The sequence below is a fragment of the Mirounga leonina genome, unplaced genomic scaffold (genome assembly GCF_011800145.1).
Source record: "Mirounga leonina isolate KUSES-001 unplaced genomic scaffold, KU_Mleo_1.0 Mir_165, whole genome shotgun sequence".
In the NCBI taxonomy this organism is placed as follows: Eukaryota; Metazoa; Chordata; class Mammalia; order Carnivora; family Phocidae; genus Mirounga; species Mirounga leonina.
Genome location: NW_023270415.1, coordinates 34,226,037 through 34,247,498, shown reverse-complemented (window position 1 = coordinate 34,247,498; position 21,462 = coordinate 34,226,037). Strand labels below are relative to the sequence as shown.

Below are 21,462 nucleotides of genomic sequence, written 5' to 3'. Positions count from 1 at the left end.
GGTGTTATATAATTAACATACTTCAGGCCTGGAAACAAATGAAAGGAAATTCTGGAATGTTTTGATCATTGGTGGCTTCACCAGAGTAAATATTTGACTTACCAAGGTGCCTGGAACCCAGTGAATATTTATCAAATGGATAAATTTACTGAGTACTGGGACTTTAGGAGAAAATCAATAGCCTTACTCATGTCCTGGTAGAATCTGTGAATAAATGACTGAATGAAAATACTTACTGGTAAAATATACATTCTTGCACGTTAAGGGAAGTATCTGACATTATTTAACACTTGCATTTCACACTTTAAGAAGGTTACACTTGGGGGCGCCTGGGTGGCTCAGTCGTTAAGCGTCTGCCTTCGGCTCAGGTCATGATCCCAGGGTCCTGGGATCGAGCCCCGCATCGGGCTCCCTGCTCAGCAGGAAGCCTGCTTCTCATCCTCCCACTCCCCCTGCTTGTGTTCCCTCTCTCGCTGTGTCTCTCTCTGTCAAATAAATAAATAAACTCTAAAAAAAAAAAAAAAAGAAGGTTACACTTGAGGTTTGGTTTCCTGTAGACAAAAATTCTGATTAATAATTAACTAAAGAAAATAAAAGAGGAAATATTTCTGATTCTATTTCTTAGCCTGATCATCCACTCTGGGCTCCGTTTGAGGATAAAAAGCCATTCCTTCATTTATTACTTCATTGATCACTTTATCGAGCACTTTTGTGTGATGGGTGCTGGGGTGGATCCTGACTGAGACATTCTCCCAGTCTTTGTGAAGCTCACATTTGTACTTTGCAACTTTCTCAAATCCAAAGGTACTTTGCAACTTTCTCAAATCATCATCTTACTGTTCTATTGCCTGGAAAGGGCTCTACTTGGCAATACAGAAAGGGACTGACCTGGAGAATTGAGACCAGATCAGAAAAGCCCCCTACACAGGGGTTATGACTTTCAGGGTCTCAGATAGCTACCCTCTGTCATTTCTCAATTGTAATAATAGTAATAATAATAACATCATAAATTCATATAGTGCTTTAGCCATTATCTTCATTTCATATATAAAAACTGGGACTCAGAGAAACAACTAAGCATAGTTGGGAGGTGACACTGTAAGGGTAATTTAGGTCTCTTCATTCCCAGCCCAGGGCACATTCAAACATACCATGATGTCTTTCTTCTAGCTACTACTTTACCCTTCATTTCTGTGTTAAAAATTCACAAATTTTACTTTAGGATATGCTAGAAAAGAAAAATGTGATACTTTTGCTCACAAATGAAAGAATAAACTAGAATTTAATCTGAGGATTGCTTAATTGACAGGTTCAAGGACATCAAGAAACAGTCAGCTTTAGTGACTAAGGATATCATCCAGAAATGTTTTATCAACAAACTCTTACATATGCATATGATAAACATTTTATTTATCAGAACCCACAAGAAGTGTATAGAAGACACTTCAGAATTGGTGTGATTTATTTGTTCTAAATAAACTAACCAAGTATGGTTAAGAATGGATCCGCGCAAAGATGTGTTTTGCCTTGGGATTTTTACTTAATTAGCTTTAAATCAGTGAGACCCCACCTAAGCCAGCATCCATAAGTGAGGTGGTTTTTATATTGATGATATGACCAGATGTATAGGTATTATGATAGCAGAGCAGGCTAATGGAGAAGTTGCCTGACCGACTTTGTGAGGGTCTTTGAGTCATTCAGTTGAATCGTACTGGAGCCCTATGCATGGGGTGGGTCTAAACTTTCAAGGGTTCTCAGAAGGTAAGTAGCAGCTTTTTTATTTTAACTGAGGCGCTTTGAAGTTGGAGAGCCCCATTTGAAACCTAGCTCCACTGCTTGTCAGCTGTGTGCCTCAGATTCTTCATAATCCTGCGTCTCAATTGCCTATCTGTAACATGAAAATAATGATTCCTGTATCATAGAATTATTGGGAGGATTAAATGAGACATTATTTACCAAGCAGTTAACATCCTCTCTGGCACACAGTTGTCATTCAGCAAACAAAAACTTTTAGAGCTATGGAAGGAAAAGCTATTACATACATACCGGCCAGTGAATACTCAGTATCTGTTCTAGTGAGAAAGAAAAAAAGAAATGTAAATATCCAATGATTCATGCACACGGAAGTAGGAGAGAATCCAAACAAATAGGTCCTATATCTGAATATCACATCAACTTTCAAAATGCAGGCTCAGTATGGGCAATGAATGGGTCCTGTCATAAAGAGCCCTGGCCTTCTTTGGCATTATTATACATTCCTGACAAAAAGAACTATAAATCTGTGTACATAGGATATCATATTTCAACCTAAGCACAAGTGGAGTTAATTCTGGGAAATATGATGCAAACCTACCAAAAGGTTTTGCCTAAGGGATTAAGCAGCCAGCTGGGAGACTTCTTCAGAAGGGAGGAGACAGATCAACCCATCTGGCCTCATTATGAAGCCTTTGTGAGGAGATCATCAGAGGCAAAGCACAGTATGCTTTGGATCCATAGGGTGTGGGAATATAAAGTAATCTGAAAGAGCTATTGATCCATATTACTTGGGGTCGAATCGTGGTTTTATTGCTTACTGTCTGACTCACCTTGGGCAATTTTACCAGTATTAGTTTTCTACTGCTGTGTAACAAATTAACCTACTTTACAGCCTTAACACAACACCCATTTATTAGCTCACAGTTCTGTAGGTCAGAAGTCCAGGAGGGTGAGACTGGGTTCTCTGCTCTCTGGTGTCTCATAGTGCTGAGGTCAAGTTGTCAGGGAGGCTGGGCTCTACCTAATCTGGAGGATTGGGGCAGAATTCATTTCCAAGGTCATCCCTGTTTGTCTGAGGTTGCATTTTGTCACCGTCAGCCTCTAACCACTATCTTTCCCTGAAGCCCATCTGCATTCTTTGTCACATAACTTTCCTCCATATTCAAAGCTGGCAATAGCATGTTGAGTCCTTCTCATGCTTAAAAGCTCTCTGACTTCCCCTTCTGCTTGCAGCTGGAGAAAACTCTTCTTTTAAAGAACTCACTTGACTGGGTCAGACTTATCTGGGTTGATCTCTGAACCTTAAGGGAAATTGACTTGGAAATTTAAGTACATCTACAAAATCCCATTAACAGTAGTGTCTGTGTTAGTGTTTGACTGAATAACCAGAGAATGGAATTTTGGAGGTTTCCTCTTTGGGATTTTGCCAGCCATTATTACTTAACCTCTCTGCCTCAGTCTCCTCATCCATAAATTGGGATAATAATGGTGCCTACTTCATGAAGTTGTTGTAAGGGTTAAATGGTGTAATATACGTAAAGCGCCTACAACAGTCTGGCACATAAGAACAGGATTATTATTTTATTAGTAGTAGTAGTTTTGAGGCCTCCTGGCCCTAATCCTAAAGTTGGCACCTAGGCAACTCTGTGGTGGTTCCAGGGGTGAGTAGCAGAGCCTGTAGAAGTGGTATTGATGACAGGACAGAAAAAGACACATCTGGTGGGAGAGCACAGGGATGTCGCAATGACAAGCAGATAGGGAGGAACCCAGTAGAAGGGGGCACAACCAGAAAAGGAAGGAATAAAGGACAGAGCTCACTGGTGGCTGACCAGTTAATCCTGAGCACACTGGTAATATCTTCCATGGATTCCCAGAAATGCTCAAGGGGGTACCTTCCAAGCTAAGCTCTAGCTGTGTGTTAAAATCCCTGGGGAGCTTTTCAAAGACACGTAGCCTGGGCCTCACCCTAGACCAATTAAATTAACCTTTCAGGCCTGTGTCTAAATAGATTTTTAAAAGCTCCCTAAGTATTTCCATGCACTTACAGGTTATAAAACTACAAGGCTAAAGGGAACTAGGAAAACACAAAGTACTCCTGAAAGACATCAAAGAACTATCATTCCTTACAGATCACACTAGGGCTAAACATGAGACAATCAAATCTCTTTTTTCTTTTGGGCTGAGAGCACCTGGCCTTCCATGGGGGGCAAATGGAGAGCAGTTCTGGCCTGGCTGTAGCCAAGGTAGGTTAGCAGCAGGGACAGACAGTACTTCAGGGGGGCTGATGAGTAGGGGAGCAGTGTGAGGAGAAATGGGCTTACACTGGAAGCAGCCAGCAGTGCAGGGAACTTCTCTCTCTGGTCAGTCCCATACTGGTTACCAGACAGCACATAACACTAGTACCGGGCATGTGCCAGGGGTCTAGACTCAAAGTAACAAATGTCATGGAACTGGAGCTAATCCCACTGTGGCTGTTACTGAAATCCTTGACTCTTCCCTGTAATTGCCCTGGTCTAGGGAAATCAAGGTTACCTGTAGGAGTCAAGTTTGCTGGGTTGTTTTTTGTTTTGTTTTGTTTTTTGTTTTGTTTTCATCAGCAGACTCATCTTGGCAGGCATTAAAGCTGAATTAAGAGCACGTATCAGCTGGGTGAAATGGAAAAGATAGCTGGAAGTCGGTTCAATATGTTGGCAGTGAGGAAGTCAGCTCAGGATTTCAACTTGGCCTTTGCTGATCCATAGGGAAGACAAACTGCATAACAATGAGTAAACAATATATTAAAATGTGTGTGTGTGTGTTTTCTGGAATGTTTCTCTTTCAGAAATGCTTTCATGAGTTCTTCACAGCCTATTTAATAGTACTTAGAATTTATTTTTTAATTAGCAATAATCGCGCCTCGGATAAACCTCATTGGCTACGATACTGTCACTGCGCAAAGCTAGAATTTATTTTTTAAATTCTATTTCTTCATTTACATCAGACCTTTTTTCCAAAAACAATTTGGATTACTGATCCATTTATAAACCCCTACATCAATTTTTTTTAAATTTTAAAATCTTGATAATTTGTACTTTAAAACATTTGATGATCCCATTTTTATTTATAGAGTTTTCTAGTAAAATTTAACTTTTAAGCATGCCCTTGAATGATAATATTGCTGGTAGTGTCTCATATAAAGTGCTTTTGAACTTTATCTTTAAGGCACTTTCCTGAAAAGTACATTTCCTGGCCAATTATACCACCCTACTTGATCTGGGGTCTTTGGCTAGCCAAGATATTGGTGGAAGAAGTTGCATGAATCCAAGACTGTGGGCACTTTCACTTCTCTTCACGGTGAACTCAAAACCCAAGGCAATCCTTGAATATTCTTTTCCATCTTTAAATTGGTTTTCTCTGTGTGCCCACTTGACATGCCTTCCTGTCTTAGGGCTCAATGCAGATGTGAATTATTAAAGATCAAACCAGTAGACTGATCAAGTGGAAAAACAGATTATAGGCTGCAGAGATCTTTCAGCCCCGAGCCCAAAGTGAGGAGAAGCCTTGGCCAGAGGACAAAAAGATCCAAAGTGATTCCTGAAACAGAATCCAGCACTTTGAACATCTAGACATATGATAACAAATAGAAAACAACAGTTTTTGTTTCTTCTTTAAGATCTGTCTTTACTAAGGGCTTATCAAAACCTTAGTCCCCAAATCAAGCAGATAGAAATATAATATAGAGGTCACTCTAACAGCTATATTCTCAAAGCCACATTGGTCCCATAGTTGTGAAATACGTGTGTTTTCCAAATTATATGGAAAAATAATTAGCTAGAATTGTTTTTAAAATATTAATTTTTTAAAATTTGTTTTATACAATTAATGTAGGTGGTTTAAATTCATCATTCTTTGCATGTTTTTAGTCATTCTTTGGATTCTTAATAGTATTCATCCAAAAAGCATTTTTAAATGCTTTTAAAATAAACGTAACAGGATAGGGCATCATCAGCTCAATGCCTGAGATGCTTCTCACAGCCATTGACTCAGCCTGGACAGCAGAAGCAGGCTGCAACTTACTGCACTCTGAGCTCAGCTACCTTTCCAATAGAATCTCTAGTTTTTAAATATAACTTTGGCTTTGTAGAAAATCAATCAGTGATCTGAATTGTTAGAGATCTAATTTAGCTATTCCAGATTTTTTTTCATTTTAAAAATGCAAAACTGCCTGAGAATGTTAAAGTCCCAGCAAGAAAAGGCCAGTGCTATTTTGGGCTGTCTCTGAAGACTATCACAGAGAAGGGAGGGAGGAAAACGGAGGTAGACACATCTGGGATGCTATTTTCAGGCTCCTGGATTCCAGAAAGACTCTGGAAAGCTGGAAAGAGACCAGAAGTGTAAAAGGAAATGATTAATGAGTGAAGTCAGGGCAAAAGAACTCTAGATTGCTTTTTCAGGGTATGACTGAGACTTTGAAAACCAGAGAGAACAAGAAAAAGCAGGAAAGAAATCCTCACCTGTATCAGTCCCTGGGGTGGGGGTGGCAGGGCTATTACATATTTTAAATGAACCAGAGCTAAAATTATGTTAAAGAGAAAGAGGGAGAGAAAAAGAGAGACATTGGTCACATTGGTTCTGAATCCCATCAAGACGTTGAAGCTTTGGATCAGATATCCTGGGGACAGAGAGGTGGCTCTCAGCCCTGGCTGCATTATCAGCTTTCCCAGAAGAGTTTTAAAAAAAACACCCACGTCCTGGCCTTATCCACAAAGCCATAGTACTAAGAACAGCTTTCCACATTGTGAAAACCTGTAGAGATTACAATACTTGTAGGTTACACGAAAATACATTTTTAAAAGTAATATTCAAGTCACAGATACTTTAAAATAGCAGCATGGTATTATATGTTATTGTAAAGGAAATCTGTAGTTAAATGGTTAAATATGAAAATTTTTCATTTTAATTCGAAGAATGGTAGTAGTCACACAACCATTTATTATGATCTTTTAACAAAGATTATTTAAACAAAGCTATGGAGACTACCTAGAGATCAGTGCTTCTCGAACATTGATTTGCAAAGGAATCATCTTGTTGATCTTATTAAGATGCAGGTTCTAATATGATTGGTCTGAATGGAGCTTGAGACTCCGTTTCTAAGGTGTGGCTGATACTGCTGGTCTGGGCATATATTATGTGGAGCAGCAGGGCTGCAGTATTTTTTTTTTTTTAAGATTTTATTTATTTGACAGAGAGAGAAACACAGCAAGAGAGGGAACACAAGTAGGGGGAGTGGGAGAGGGAGAAGTAGACTCCCCGCTGAGCAGAGAGCCCGATGCGGGGCTCGATCCCAGGACCCTGGGATCATGACCTGAGCCGAAGGCAGACGCTTAATGACTGAGCCACCCAGGCGCCCCAGGGCTGCAGTATTTTAAATGGCCTCCTTTCCCATAATCCCAGACCTGGAAAACCTCCAAAAATGATTTCTATGTGAGATTTGTCACGTTTATTTCCAATCCAGGAGGGTGGAGTTGGAAGAAGAAAGACTTCTTCTTAATGTATCATAAATGACTCAACGTTTACCTTAAAAATATAGTCATGGGGAAACACTTTTTAGTTAAAGAAATTTCATCCCTTCCATGCCCCAAAAGAGTTAATTCAAGAACTCCAAAATTGTGTCTTGACTTGAAGTGAAATGTTAAACGCCATAAATAAACTATCAGCACAAAAAAAGCAGCAATTTTTTTACACTAAGAAAATAACTTGTTCCGGGGCGCCTGGGTGGCTCAGTTGGTTAAGCGACTGCCTTCGGCTCAGGTCATGATCCTGGAGTCGGGGACGAGTCCCGCATCGGGCTCCCTGCTCAGCAGGGAGTCTGCTTCTCCCTCTGACCCTCCCCCCTCTCATGTGCTCTCTCTCTCCTCTCATCCTCTCTCTCAAATAAATAAATAAAATCTTTAAAAAAAAAAAAAGAGAGAAAATAACTTGTTCCTGATAAGTCTGGCTGTTCTGCCCTCACAGCTAACATAAGGTGCGAGATACGTGGTGAGGAACGTAAAGAGGCCACAGGGAGAGCCAAGGAAGGCCAGGGAGCAGATGGACTTGGAATTAACATCTTAAAAAATGTTTCAGGTCATCCACCATACCTAAGAATATTGCACATGTTCTTTGGGAAATGTTTTCTTTTTTCTTAACACAAGTGAATTAAGCAAACACAGATTCTCCCCTTTAAATAAAAGCATACTACCACAGGCTCGTTGTTTCTTTTTAGGAATTTCTTTTAAATAAGACTTTCTTTAAAAATGATAATTCCTTACCAACTTCTAGTTTAGTTTTTTTTCCCTCCCTTTAAATTTTAATTTTTTGAGCCTTCAAAATACCTGTAAAGTGTCGGGGTGGTATGTTTTCAAATGCTCCTAAATTTTTGGCACAAAGAACAGACTAATTTAAAGCTCAAAGTTTTTAAATCCATGGCCACTAGCTTATAAGTCATATAAGATGTTCTTAGAATCCAATAGAATATGATAATAAGCAAATAGTGTTTGATCAACTGGCAGAAATTAAAGAGGAAGTAATGTACTCTTCCTATTGGATATTCTTTTCTTTTTTTTTTAAGATTTTATTTATTTTTTAAGATTTTATTTATTTATTTATTTGACAGAGAGAGAGTGAGAGAGCCCAAGCAGGGGGGGAGTGGCAGGGAGAGGGAGAAACAGGCTCCCCACTGAACAGGGAACCCAAAGCTGGACTTGATCCCAAGACCCTGGGATCATGACCTGAGCTGAAGGCAGTCGCTTAACCGACTGAGCCAGCCAGTCGCCCCATATTGGATATTTTTTCTAATCATATTCCCAAATATTCACAGTCTTTCATATTTCAAAGACCACATGAGAGTTACTCAAAAAGGTAGTAGAAATTGCTCTGGACTTCGAGGTTGTGCTCTTGCCAAGGTTGCCCTACTAAAAGAAAGGTTAGAAAATGCCTTATTTTGGGCACCTGGGTGGCTCAGTCATTAAGCGTCTGCCTTCAGCTCAGGTCATGATCCCAGGGTCCTGGGATCGAGCCCCGCATCGGGCTCCCTGCTCTGCGGGAAGCCTGCTTCTCCCTCTCCCCCTCCCCCTGCTTGTGTTCCCTCTCTCACTGTGTCTCTCTCTGTCAAATAAATAAAATAAAATTAAAAAAAAAAAAAAGAAAATGCCTTATTTTTTCCACATCCTTGTCCCAGTGGCTCTTGCCTCCATGGATCTAAGAATGTCTGTGTCTGAGCACCCAGTGTGGTAGCCACCAGCAAGGTGTGACCACTGAGCACTTGAAACATGCCTTGTCCAAATTGAGGTGTCCTGTAAGTATAAAATATGTATTCAATTTCCCAGACTTGGTATAAAAAATAATAAAAAGAACCCTGTTAATAATTTTTATATTAATTTCATGCTGAAATGTTAGTATTTTGTATATATGGGGTTACATAAATTATTAAAACTATTTTTACATTTTATTTCTCATCTTTTCAAAAGTGACTACCACAAAACTTAAACTCATATACGTATACGTATTGGACAGGGTAATTATATAGTAATTATCTAGATTATTCATTTTATTTTGGAATAATATTCTATTTATTGAATATTTGTTATCCCTAAGCCAAACACTTTACCTGTGTTAACTCACTCAATCTAATGCTCTCCACTTTACGAGTGAGGATATTGGGCTTAGAGAGGTCATGTGACTTGCTCGAGTCACGCTTCTAGTAAGTGGGAGAGATGGGTTCAAACGGACCTCTGTCTGAGGTCAAAGCCTGTCTCTCAACCAGGGTGTTACAGGTCAGGACCAGGGTGAGGTGAGGGAAGCATTTGCCTTCAGTGCAAAATTTAAGGACACTAAAAACCTCAGTAATCAAGATATATAATATTTTAATCGATTTTAAAAAAATCAAAATTAGGGTAAGAATTCCATAAGGAAGTAACTATCAAAATTTTAAACAAAGACAGCATTTGTTTCTGGACTTGCATGATGTGGCCCTACTCAACCTCCCCCAATCTTTTGCTGGACCATTAGTCCCCCTTCCTGAATGACTGCTCACTTCCGTATGTGTTACCTTCTCAAATATAGTCAGCTCTTGGAGAGGGGCCTAAACCTCACATTTCATAACTGGTGCTGGTGGCTCCCAGGCCTAGTGAAATACATGGGAGGTACTAATAAATACAGGAATAGCAAAAAGACTAAAAGGAAATAGACCCAAGTGTTTAGAGAGGTTTTTCTCCGTGTGTGTGGTGGGACCAGTGTTATTACCCCATCATCTATATATAAAACATTAGCCATTAAAAACAAACATTTAAATTTTGCTGAATAAGCTGTGAACTTGATTTAAAACTGTGGGGTAGGCACATCTAGCTGAGAAAGGTACTCAGAACAACAATTTTACACAACGGATGAAAAGCCATGACTTTCACAGCCAAACTCAACAAATTGAGTATACTATTGGGAAATCCTGGCCGCTCTGTTTAATTCCTCATTGTTCAGTGTGTGAATCTCAGGGTAGGCCTTTTACAATAGGCCTCTCCAGACACCAATATGGGCCCCTGTCCCATAATCAGACCTAAAGGAACTCAATCATTCCTCTATATTGGAAGGTCTTCATCACGAGGGCCAAACAGAATTTCCTATAGAACTTACATATCTTACCACCAAATGTACACAACCGTCCATATCTCTCTGTTCTCTTTCCCAGCTAAGCTGCTTCGGAAATAACCAAACTCCTAATTCCACTTCTTAACCTCATTTCCCTGTTTATTTCACTCCCTTCTGATACCCACCCCTCTCTCTACACAGAAACTACCTTTGTTATGGTTCTCAATGACTTCCTTGTTGCAAATCTAATGGACAATTCACGGTTTGCTTCTTTCTTGATCTGTTAGCTGCTTTTGACACAGTTGGCCATTGCCTCCTTTAATTACTCTTTTCTTGGCTTGATTCTCTATTCTCCTGGTTTTCATCCACATTCTTGGATATTCCTTCTGAATTTCCTTCAAAAGAATTCTGTAGTGGAAACACCCCTTCATCTCTGTCTTGTCTCCGGAGCCATAGAAATTCCCGTCACTGATGTCTCCCCAGTCTTCATCATGTATATCTATCTCTCTTCATCTTTAGAAACGTTAATTCTTACTATGGTTTGTATTGCTCCCCCAGGATCTATTCCCTTCCCTAAGTGCAAATCATTCCATCAAGGTTAGCATGGACAGGATAATCAGAATTTGGGGATCTAACAATCATTATAGATTATTCTACTAAAATCGTCCAGTTTCTTTGTCTTCCCAATTAGCCCTTGTCTGGCTCATATTTGCCTTTGTAGCCTCAGTGCCTGGAGGAGAATCTGGCACATATTAGGTACATATCAGTGTGATTTTGGCCGGAAGTAACAGAAATTCCAACTCAAAATGACCTAAACAAAAAAGAAATATAGCCTATCATAGAACTGGAAGTCCAGCACAGAGTATATCAGTGGCTTCCTGATGTTAACAAGAGCTCGACTTAGTTACCTCCTAGGTCATCTTCATCCTAAGGCCAATTCCATTCATCAATATGGTTGCCTGTGGGAAGCAAGGGGAACTACATGACCCCTTGTTTAAGAAGGAATTCCTGTCCTTTTATTTTTCTGTACCTCTAGTCAACAGTGGATAATCAACAACCATAACTGGCCCAGTCATTTTATTTGCAGGAGACAGGAGAGAGGAACACCTATTCGGAGTACATTTCCCAGATGTGAGAGTTCTTGGGATAGATGATATATAAAGCCAATCAGATTTCACATATATAATTATAGAAACCATATTACCCAGTGTAAGAAAAAAAAATCTCTGAGATTTCCCCAACACGAATCTCTCTCTACATTCCTTTCAGCCAAGCCCTTCCAGAAGCAAGTTTTAAACTTTTGCTCCAAAAAATGTCCTTTATTTTACAAATCCCATTCTGCTTTTCCACTCCCCAATTCCTGGGACTATCCACCTCCCAAACCCTGAGGAATTAAAGTCTTTTCTGTGTGCTTTTCCTAAGTCTCCCCCCGAATCCCAGGGGTTGAGGAGAATATAAATATAGATAAAGATATAAAATTCCAGAAGCATTCTGAAAATTTTATTTATTGGACAAATGATCCTCCTAATCACCTTCAATTTCTTTTTGTTTTTTTTTTTTAAGATTTTATTTATTTATTTGACAGAGAGAGACACAGCGAGAGAGGGAACACAAGCAGGGGGAGTGGGAGAGGGAGAAGCAGGCTTCCCGCCGAGCAGGGAGCCCTACGCGGGGCTTGATCCCAGGACCCTGGGATCATGACCTGAGCCCAAGACAGACACTTAATGACTGAGCCACCCAGGCGCCCCTCACCTTCAATTTCCGACTGATTCAAGTTGCCCAAACTCCAATCACTAACCCTAAAGTCACTAAAGACAAGCCAGTTTTCCTCTTTACGATGCAAACTTTTAGATGTTTCCTAGCTTTGCTGTCTCCCTTCCTCTTGCTCTATTTCAAATCTGTGTTTCCTTTCCCTTGCCTTATCTGCTATTTTTAGCTCAGTGCCTGTCCTTTGGATTTGTCAGTCACATTTATCCCAGATTAAGCCCTCAGTATTTTCTCAAAGCTCTGTTTGAACTCTGCCCTAGCTGATTCTACTCTCGACTGTCTTGGGCTGCCAGGCTCTGGGGTGCCAAATGCCTTCAATCGCCCTGCATGTGGCTACTTCTTCCCTTTCCTTGTGCCCTCTCCTTCCTTTATGTTTAAATTCCTTATTTTAATTCATATTTAGCAGTACTAGGCAGTCCCAACACTAATTTCCCCTTGTTCATCGCCCATTACACAACCGCCTACTGACAGAGGCATTTACATGATATTAACCACCCTTGGCTCTTCCAATCAGGAGGGACAGGCTCAAGCTCAGGCAAGTAAAGCTGATTCATTCTAGCAAGTCTGGTCCCTGTTTGGTTTCACTTGAGTTACTTGGGTCTGTCTAATTGCAGATCTGGCTCACTCCATAGAAATCAATATCTGAGCTAATCATCAGCTGGATCTAACGAATTCAGGCTTGCCTGGTTTTTAACTTAAGAAATTGGGAAAGTAATAACATCAATTATTAAGAAAAAGAAACATAATAAGTTAGACCAGAAATGGGCAAACTTTTCTGTAATGAGCCAGATAGCAAATATTTTTGGCTTTGTGGGCCTACTAGTCGTCTCTCTGTTACAACTACTCATCTCTGCCATCGCAATGTGAAAGCGGCCATAGACAAGATTAAATGAAGGGGTATGGTTGTGTTGCTATAAAACTTTTATTTACAGAAACAGGCAGTGGGCCAGACTTGGTCCATAGGTAGCAGTTTGCCAACCACTGATCCAGATGACCAGTACACGTGCTGACTGATGGGCCCGCCGAGGCCAAGATGTGTGCCAGGAGGATGAGAAGGCATGAAGTCCCTCTTGATGGAAAGTCAGTTTATTTGGTGGTAAATAATAGGAAACAATTTTATATTACAACAAGCCCAGATATTTTATGAAGTAGAAAACCACTTTGGACCTTGTTGAGACAGGCTCTTGGGAATACATTTTTGACTCTCCTCTGCTATTAGGGGAACTCTGTTGGGAAAGTTTAAGAAACGCTGACTGGGAGATACTTCTATAACTAATGACTGTGTGGTAACACCAATACAATCTTGTCTAATCGTAGTGCCTTCATTTACCCACACATGTCTGAAATGTGGCTCGTGCTGGACCTGCTGCATTGTCCTGAGACTAACAAGTTTTGTTCTCTTTCAGGACTTCACAGAAGTCCCTGCCTGCTGACCAGTGAGACTCTCAGACTTTCTTGGTCGTTTCTCAGCAGAATCCAGTTATTTTAGTACAGCGTCCTGAAGCTTTCTGCTGTTGTTCTGCTGAGGTTGCTGCAATTATGATGTCTTTTTTTTTAAATCTTTTTTTTAAACTGCACTATACTGGACACACAATGTTACATAAGTTTCAGGTTAGTATGTCTTTTCTGGCATATCCCACATCTGAATATTATATAGTCAATTCTTATTATTCAGATTGCATGTTTGTAATTTCACCTACTAGCTAAAATTTATTTGTAACCCCAAAATCAATATTCATGACATTTTCATGGTCAGTAGCAGACATGTGTTGAGAGGCAAAACATTGGAGTCACCCAATTTGTTAGTTCCCAGCTGAGGTCAAATAAGGTGACATCTGGCTTCTTAGTTCAGCTCTCATACTGGAAGTCTGTATCTTTTTACAGTGTATTTACTGCAACACATCTGATCTTTGTGCTCTTTGTTGGGGATTTTGTTGTTTACATGGCTCCCAAGCATAGTACAGAAGTGCTGTCTGAGGGGTTCCTAAGCTCGGGCAGGCTGTGATGTGCCTCACAGAGAAAACACATGTGTTAGATAAGCTTCAGTCAGGCATGAGTTCTAGTGCTGATGGCCATGAGTTTAATGCTAATGAATCAACAATATATATTAAAGTGTCTTTAAAAAGAAAAACATGTAAAATAAGGTTATGTATTGATTGGTTGGCAAAAATATTATAACCGAAGCCTCACAGGAACCCAGCTCTGTATTCCCCCTAGGAGCCACGGTTCAGTATTTGCTAATTCAGTGTTGAGTGACTTTACAGAACATAACTACCACAAATTAGAAGAATCCACTGTAATTCCATTTGCAGGGCCCTGTTACTCTGTGCTCCGTTTCAGCCATTCTCAAAGCTGCCCCATCATATTGCCATCTACTTCTCTAAGACAGGTCCCGGGAGGTCTTGCCACTCATACCCGGACCAACTGCATCAGCATCACCTGGGAGGTTGTTAGAAATGTGGAATCCCAGGCATGCCTGGGTGGCACAGTCGGTTGAGCGTCTGACTCTTGATTTTGGCTCAGGTCATGATCTCAGGGTGGTGGGATCCAGCCCTACATCGGGAGCTGTGCTGGGCATGGAACCTGCTTAAGATTCTCTCTCTTCCTCTCTCTCTGCCCCTTTCCCTACCACCTTATGTGCTGTCTCTCTCTAAAAGGAAGGAAGGAAGGAAGGAAGGAAGGAAGGAAGGAAGGAAGGAAGGAAGGAAGGAAGGAAGGAAGGAAGGAAAGAAGGAAGGAAGGAAGGAAGGAAGGAAGGAAGGAAAAGAAAATGGAGAACCCCAGGCTCCACCCCAGATGTAGTGAATCAGATTCTGTATTTAAACAAGATCCCTAGGTGATTCATATAGACATTGAAGTTTGAGAAGTACTCCTTTAATACACCTCCTTCTTGCCCACAATCATCTCACTGGTCACAGTTTTTTTTTGTTTTGTTTTGTTTTCTGGTTACACTAGAAGCATCTTTACTTTCCACATGCCAAACACTAGCCTCTCAAGGTCAGTTCTGTATTTCTAGTCTGATACCATCCATCCACCAACTCACAAATCCAGTAATTCAGTCAACAAGCGTTTTTTGAGTATCCATTTTGTAGTAGATACAGTTCTGAAAATAAGATTTCACAGAAAAAAATCCTCGGAGGACCTGCAGTCTGTAAGAGAGACAGCCTCCAAACCAACACCATAAATTGCCAAGTAAACTGCAAGAATAGATCCACAAAAGAACCACAAAGGTAACATGGAGACTGGAGGAATTATTTTGAACACAAAATAACTTTAATCCCTCTCAATATGATTCACCAAAGAGTTGTTTTAAAACATTAAACATTAATCCTTTCAAATCTAATATGTAACATCCTCTGTGTACACATAGCCCAACTACTTTATAATAGTTTTCTACGTAGGAACAAAAAATAACAACAACAATAAAAGAAGTGTAACTAAAAAATAATAGAGAATATATGCAGAGAGACAGAAGTTTTTTCATATCTACTCTTCAGGTTTCTTTTAATCCTGGCATAATAATTCAATTTCCCTTTCCTTTCTTTACAGATTCTGATGATCCTGCAAAATGTGTGAGTTCTGGTCACTTTGTGATCTACTTTTATGTAATGTGACCCCTCTTCAGGCCAGAACTCTACGTAAGAAATTAACCTTTTTCCAGTATGTCTTTTAAGAAGGCACAAGTTCATTTCCCCTCTTATATGAAATGATAGAAGTATAAAACAAAAACATAAGAAATATTGAATCAAATGAGCTACTGATGGTTGGACTGAACAGTCATTTAGATCTTGGAGAATAGCCTTATCCTCTGAGTACAAGAAAGCTACAATTTAGCTTGCTATCATTTTTCACTGATTGTCACAAAAATGCCTCAAAGCTGGTCTGTATCAGCCACTTCAGTTCACCAATGAGAAACCTGAGGCACTGGAAGGTGAAGTGATTTTATGCTATGAGTCAGCAGAGCCCTGGGAAGCTGTGAGGGAATATGAGCTGTGGGCAATTTGGGATAAGACTGTTCTAAGTCAGGGAGTGACTTTGAAGAGGTAAATTTGAAATTAAAAGCTATAATTAACTCTCTAAGCTGGAACTTTGTTCTATCCTCTTCATTTTGGAAGAACGAAAACATTCTCTTAATATCTTCAAAAATAAGTAAAGAGAGGCTGGATAGAAATGTGGAACCTCTGTGAGTCGTGCATAGGTCACGAAGCTGGTGGTATTGTGACATGTACAATTGGGATAGATGTGTAACAAGATAGGCGCGGATGTTCCATTGTACAGTATGAGTAATTTATACATATATTAATGTACTCCTGGGTAAAAGGAGTCTGAGTCATCCAGAAAGTATAAATAAATAAATAAATACAGAACTTTTCACAATTCACTTCTACAGTTGCAGGAAGCTGGCATATTATTAAGTGATGGACTTTGATATAGGGACCAAGAGTAACAACCCAAGCTAGCACTTCAAGAAGGCAGAGAGTTCGAGAAGCTGAAGAAACTGGGAGTTTGGAGTGTACGGCTATAGATTCAGCTCTGTCTCTAACTTGCTGTCTTCCTGGGCAGGTCTTTTCCTGTCTGTTTCTTCATGTGCAGTGAGGGAAGGTGGCTGGATGAGAGGGTCTCTGGCATCCCATACCCACAGTTCTTGTGCTATCTGATTCTATATTTGCAGAGCGTGCTCTCACTGGAGTCCCAGGAGAGACCTACTCTGCAGCCATCACCCCACAAACTCAGTCCTGTTGCTCCTCTCTCTTTCTCTGTGCTAGTAACCTCTTTCTTAGAGATGCTATTTGTTACCTGGGAAAACTGCTGAGATTGCTCCCCTGTTACGACGGGAGGAAGTAGTTTGAAGTCTGACAGACTCTTCAAATTCTATTTTCCCTAATTACTGACTGTGTACTTGTGTTGGTTCCATGCTTACTAACTGTGTGACCTGAAGGTCTTGCTAGGCCTCAGTTTCTTCGTCCATGAAATGGGTATGATAATATTTATTTCACAGTTTCTTGAGCAAATTCAACAAATAAGGTAATGCTAAGTGATTCCGCATGAAAAAATACCAGGCACATAACAGATTTCAAAAACTGTAGTTCCTTTCCTACTTTCTCCACACTCTGCTGTTTATTATTACTTAAAGATAAAGGAATCGTACTCCAAAAGTCAAATTTTAGACAACATTCAGTGGTGAAAGACAGATTCAGCTTCTCACCCTTGAAACTCCATTACGTAGACAATTACATATTCTGCTTAAACAGCAGGTCCAGGCCTTAAATACACCACCAATTCTCTTTTTAATAGATGGGAAACATGGGGCCTCAGCCAACTATCCACTAAAGAGTGAGTGAGAGTAAATAACAGCGTGTAGGCACTTTGCACAAGTCTGACATTCCATATTTATGCCATACCTTTGGGGCAAAAGAGCTAAAATAGAACATAGAGATTTTTCTAATGTGGGCAATAGGGGCCACTGTAATGATGCTGAGGTAATGCTTGGATGAGCTCAAAGGAGCTGAAGCAACCAAACTGCCCCAGAGAAATGAGGCGAAACAGGTAGGATCATGGCCCAGGAGGAAGGATTAGGTGTGTTGATGCAAACACCGTGATTCCTTTTTGTATATTTAAAGCCAACTACAGCAAGGAAGAGATAAGAAATTTCCCCTCTCAACTCAGACTTTTAATAAACAGCATTAATGTGAAAGTTCCTAACTATCCATTAAGTCTGATAATGGCACAAAGAACATTTAAGACAAGCTGTATAGCTGGGCAATGTGTCTTTAAAATTGTTTGCTGGGAGAAACCTCTCACAACGCAAAAGCCCTGAGGTCAGATGGTCTTGCTGTAGTCAGCGAGGTTGATACCCCACCCTCACCCCCACTCGGCCCTCCCACCGACCCCACCCCACCCCCCACCCAGTCTCCTCCACCACATACACCTTGCTTTTGCTCTCAGCTTAAATTCTAAGAAAATCGATCATGGTAAGAGCATGGCAAAGAAAGCTTCAAATGCTTTATATGGCACTTATAAAGTTTGAGCCCTCATTTGTAGAGAAGAAATCTAGGACAAGGCACGACTGTGGACTATGGGAAGCCACACACTAAAGCCCGTACTCTAAAGGGAAACCATGTTACTAGTCAGAGAATCAGGGATGATTCTAAATGTGTTGCCAGTTTATTTTGTGCCGGACAGGAAGCTGGGATTGGAAGATGCAAAAATTAAGAAAGTATGGTCTCAAAAAAAAAAAAGATGGTCTCTAACCTCTGACCTTAAGGTGCTCACAAGTTAATGGGGACAACAGACTGTGTCTCCATTACTGTCGATAGCACAGTAGGAGCTCAGCAGGGTGACTTCCATTTGCAGAGGGAGCTGCCTGAGGAGCGAAGCTGTCAGGATGTCTCGGAGAGTGCAGACTGAGGGGCAGAATGGTGCTGACCTAGCCAGCACACCCCCACAGCATGCCCGTTCTTTCCCTTGTCCCTGCTGAGCCTGAGACTTACAGACTGAGAGGTGACCAGAGCGCTGATCTTGGGACCTCTGGGCAAATCTTATGCTGCAGAGCAGTCTCCAAATATCTTATTCCCACAGGTTTCTGGCTCGCACAGCCTAGATCTGCCATGTGTGCATGGCGAGGTATACACGCTGCCATCATTCTTATACCACTTAGTGTTCTCTGACGATAATGTTTAAAATGAAGCAAATGTGTTATCCTCAAAACAAAGGAAATCAAAGTGTTCTGCTGGTTTTGTTGTTCTAACATCTTGAGCAATTGAACACATAACGGACTAATTTGTGCTATTATTTTCATAGTCTGTAAAGATAGTGATAATCAATCAATTATTTTTAGACTTTAATTTAGACAAAATATAGTTTTTGGAAAAAATACATCGATTTTGGCCTGAGTCAGGGTGAGCTTGGGCTTTCAAAGTAAGTATCATGCCTTATGAATTCTTGACTTATATCCTATAAAAGAAAGGACAGTATTATTTGCAAATACACAGTATATAAAAAATACAGGTTAAGTCTGGGACTTACAGAGTTAAATGATGCCATCATAATGAGTCATCAGAATTATTGGTTTTTCCTAGGCTATACTTATTTTCTCACATTAGTAATTGTGTGCTTATGCTCTGATGCCAAGGTGTGCGGGTGCTATTGCTGATCTGTTAGAATCCCCACTCTTATTCTGTACCAGCTTGACAAAATGGGCCTGAAGGAGTAATAGATACATTTGTAGTCAGGCTTTGGCAAGCACATAGAAGACACTGAACTTGACCAGCTCAACAACAGGCATTTCAAAAGATTGGTCAGGGAATGGCAAGATCTTTTATAAGAGACAGTGGATGTGGGTGGACTACTTATATATGGGATCTTGATCTATTTCCTTTCCATGAAAATGGGTATCAGGTTAGAGACCTTCCTGACGGCAAGGATCCAAAAGAACCATCCATCCTTATAGTTATCTTTCTTTTATTCAAGCAAGACAGGTTAACATAGGGAAAAAGAAGAACAAAGTGCAATAACAGAGGAATGAGTACTTCTGCTTGAAGGCAAACATTTGAAAGTCAAATGCTTGAAATACTCAGGCTTACATTCAATAACTCAAGAATGAGCCTACTAACTCTTAATACTCCATCTGCTTGGCATTCTTTTCAAATTGACCAAGTTTATATAAAATAAAAGAGTACGGTTTTCCCTATTCTACATGCCTTCTCTTTTTACCCCAGATAATACCACAAATCCTATGAACAAATACATGAGGATTTTGTGAAAGGAAAGTAAATGATCTTGAAGTAGTTTGCAGGACTGGCCATGTAGCAAGAGATGGCCCACAGTCCTGAACCCCAGTCTAGCACCCCACTCCTGGAGACACTGTTGAATCATGAAAAATTACATTTGTGTGCTCTCTTTTAAAATAAAGACCCTTAAAAAATAAACAAGAGAACAGCCAATACAACTGAAAAAAAAAAAAAAAGAAAGTAAAGGAGCTGATCAAATATTAAAAGTGTGTGTGTGTCTGTGTATAAAACAGTGAGGCAGTGTTGCATTAATAGACAGAATAAAAGAACAGAATAGAAAGTCCAGACATATACAGAGAGTCAAAAATAAGAAGGAATTTAGTATTTGATAATGGTGCTATCTCAAATAAATGTAGGAACAACGGATATTTCAATATATAGTATTAGACATCTGGGTGACCCCCTGGGAAGCACAAAGTTGGATCTGTAACTCACACTGAGCTAACAGGATAAATTCTACAAGATAAAAAATTTAAATGTTATAAAAGGGGAAATCCTAAAAATATTAGAAGAAAAATGTGGGAGAATTTTTTATAACTCAAAATCAAAAATCACTAAGGAAAATTGTTTTATAAGAATTTATTTTAAAAGTCTGTTTAGGAAAATAAATACTGTAAGCAGAATCAAAAAACAACTGACAGATTGGAAAAATATTTGCAACTCATATCACAAAAGGCTAATTCCTCTAATAAATAAAGAGCTCCTAAAAATTCAGGAGGAAAAACCCAGTAACTCAAAAGAAAAATGAGCAACAATGAACAGATGGTTCACAGAAAGTAAATAAAAGTGATTCAAACAAATGAGGAGACACTCAACCTCATCAATAATAAGATGCATGCAAACTAAAACTACACTGAAACACAATTTTCCACCGATCAGTAAGAATCCAAAATAGAGGCACTCTATTGATCTGATTGTAGAGAAATTGGTGCCTTCGTGTACTGTTGGTGGGGCGGTAAATTATTACAACTCCCGTGGAGAACAATTTTACACTATCTGTCAGAATTATAAATGCATATTTATTTCACCAAGCGATTCTACTTCTTGATGTATACTACTTCTTGTACAATATACAAATTGTAATATATTTACATGATGGAACACAAAGCAGCTGTTTACCAAAAAAAAAAAAATTGCTGTATAATTTGATACGGAAAGAGCTCAAGATTCATTGATAAGGAGGAAAGGTTCAGTATAATATGGCCTCTCTGGGGTAAATAGATGGGAAATAAGAATCTCTCCTTACCTTTGTTCAGATATTCAAACAGAGACTCTGGGAGGATACCTGAGATCTTAACAATAGCTAGGTGGTAAAGGGTTGGAGGAGGAGGGTAGAAAGAAGAATTTCAGGGGCGCCTGGGTGGCTCAGTGAAGCGTCTGCCTTCAGCTCGGGTCATGATCCCCGAGTCCTTAGATCGAACCCCACATCGGGCTCCTTGCTCACGGGGTAGTCGGCTTGTCCCTCTGCCTGCCGCTCCCCCTGCTTGTGTTCCCTCTCTCACTAGCTCTCTCTCTCTGTCAAATAGTCTTTTTAAAAAAGATTTTTTTT

At 40.0% G+C, this 21,462-nt stretch overlaps 1 non-coding gene across 1 annotated transcript; it reads right to left on the bottom strand.

The window, feature by feature from the left end:
• Positions 1-4,557: 4,557 nt before the first annotated feature.
• LOC118015506 lies at positions 4,558-4,695 on the bottom strand. The gene has a single exon (XR_004680661.1). It is a non-coding gene; the product is annotated as a U4 spliceosomal RNA (small nuclear RNA).
• Between the last annotated feature and the right edge of the window lie 16,767 nt (positions 4,696-21,462).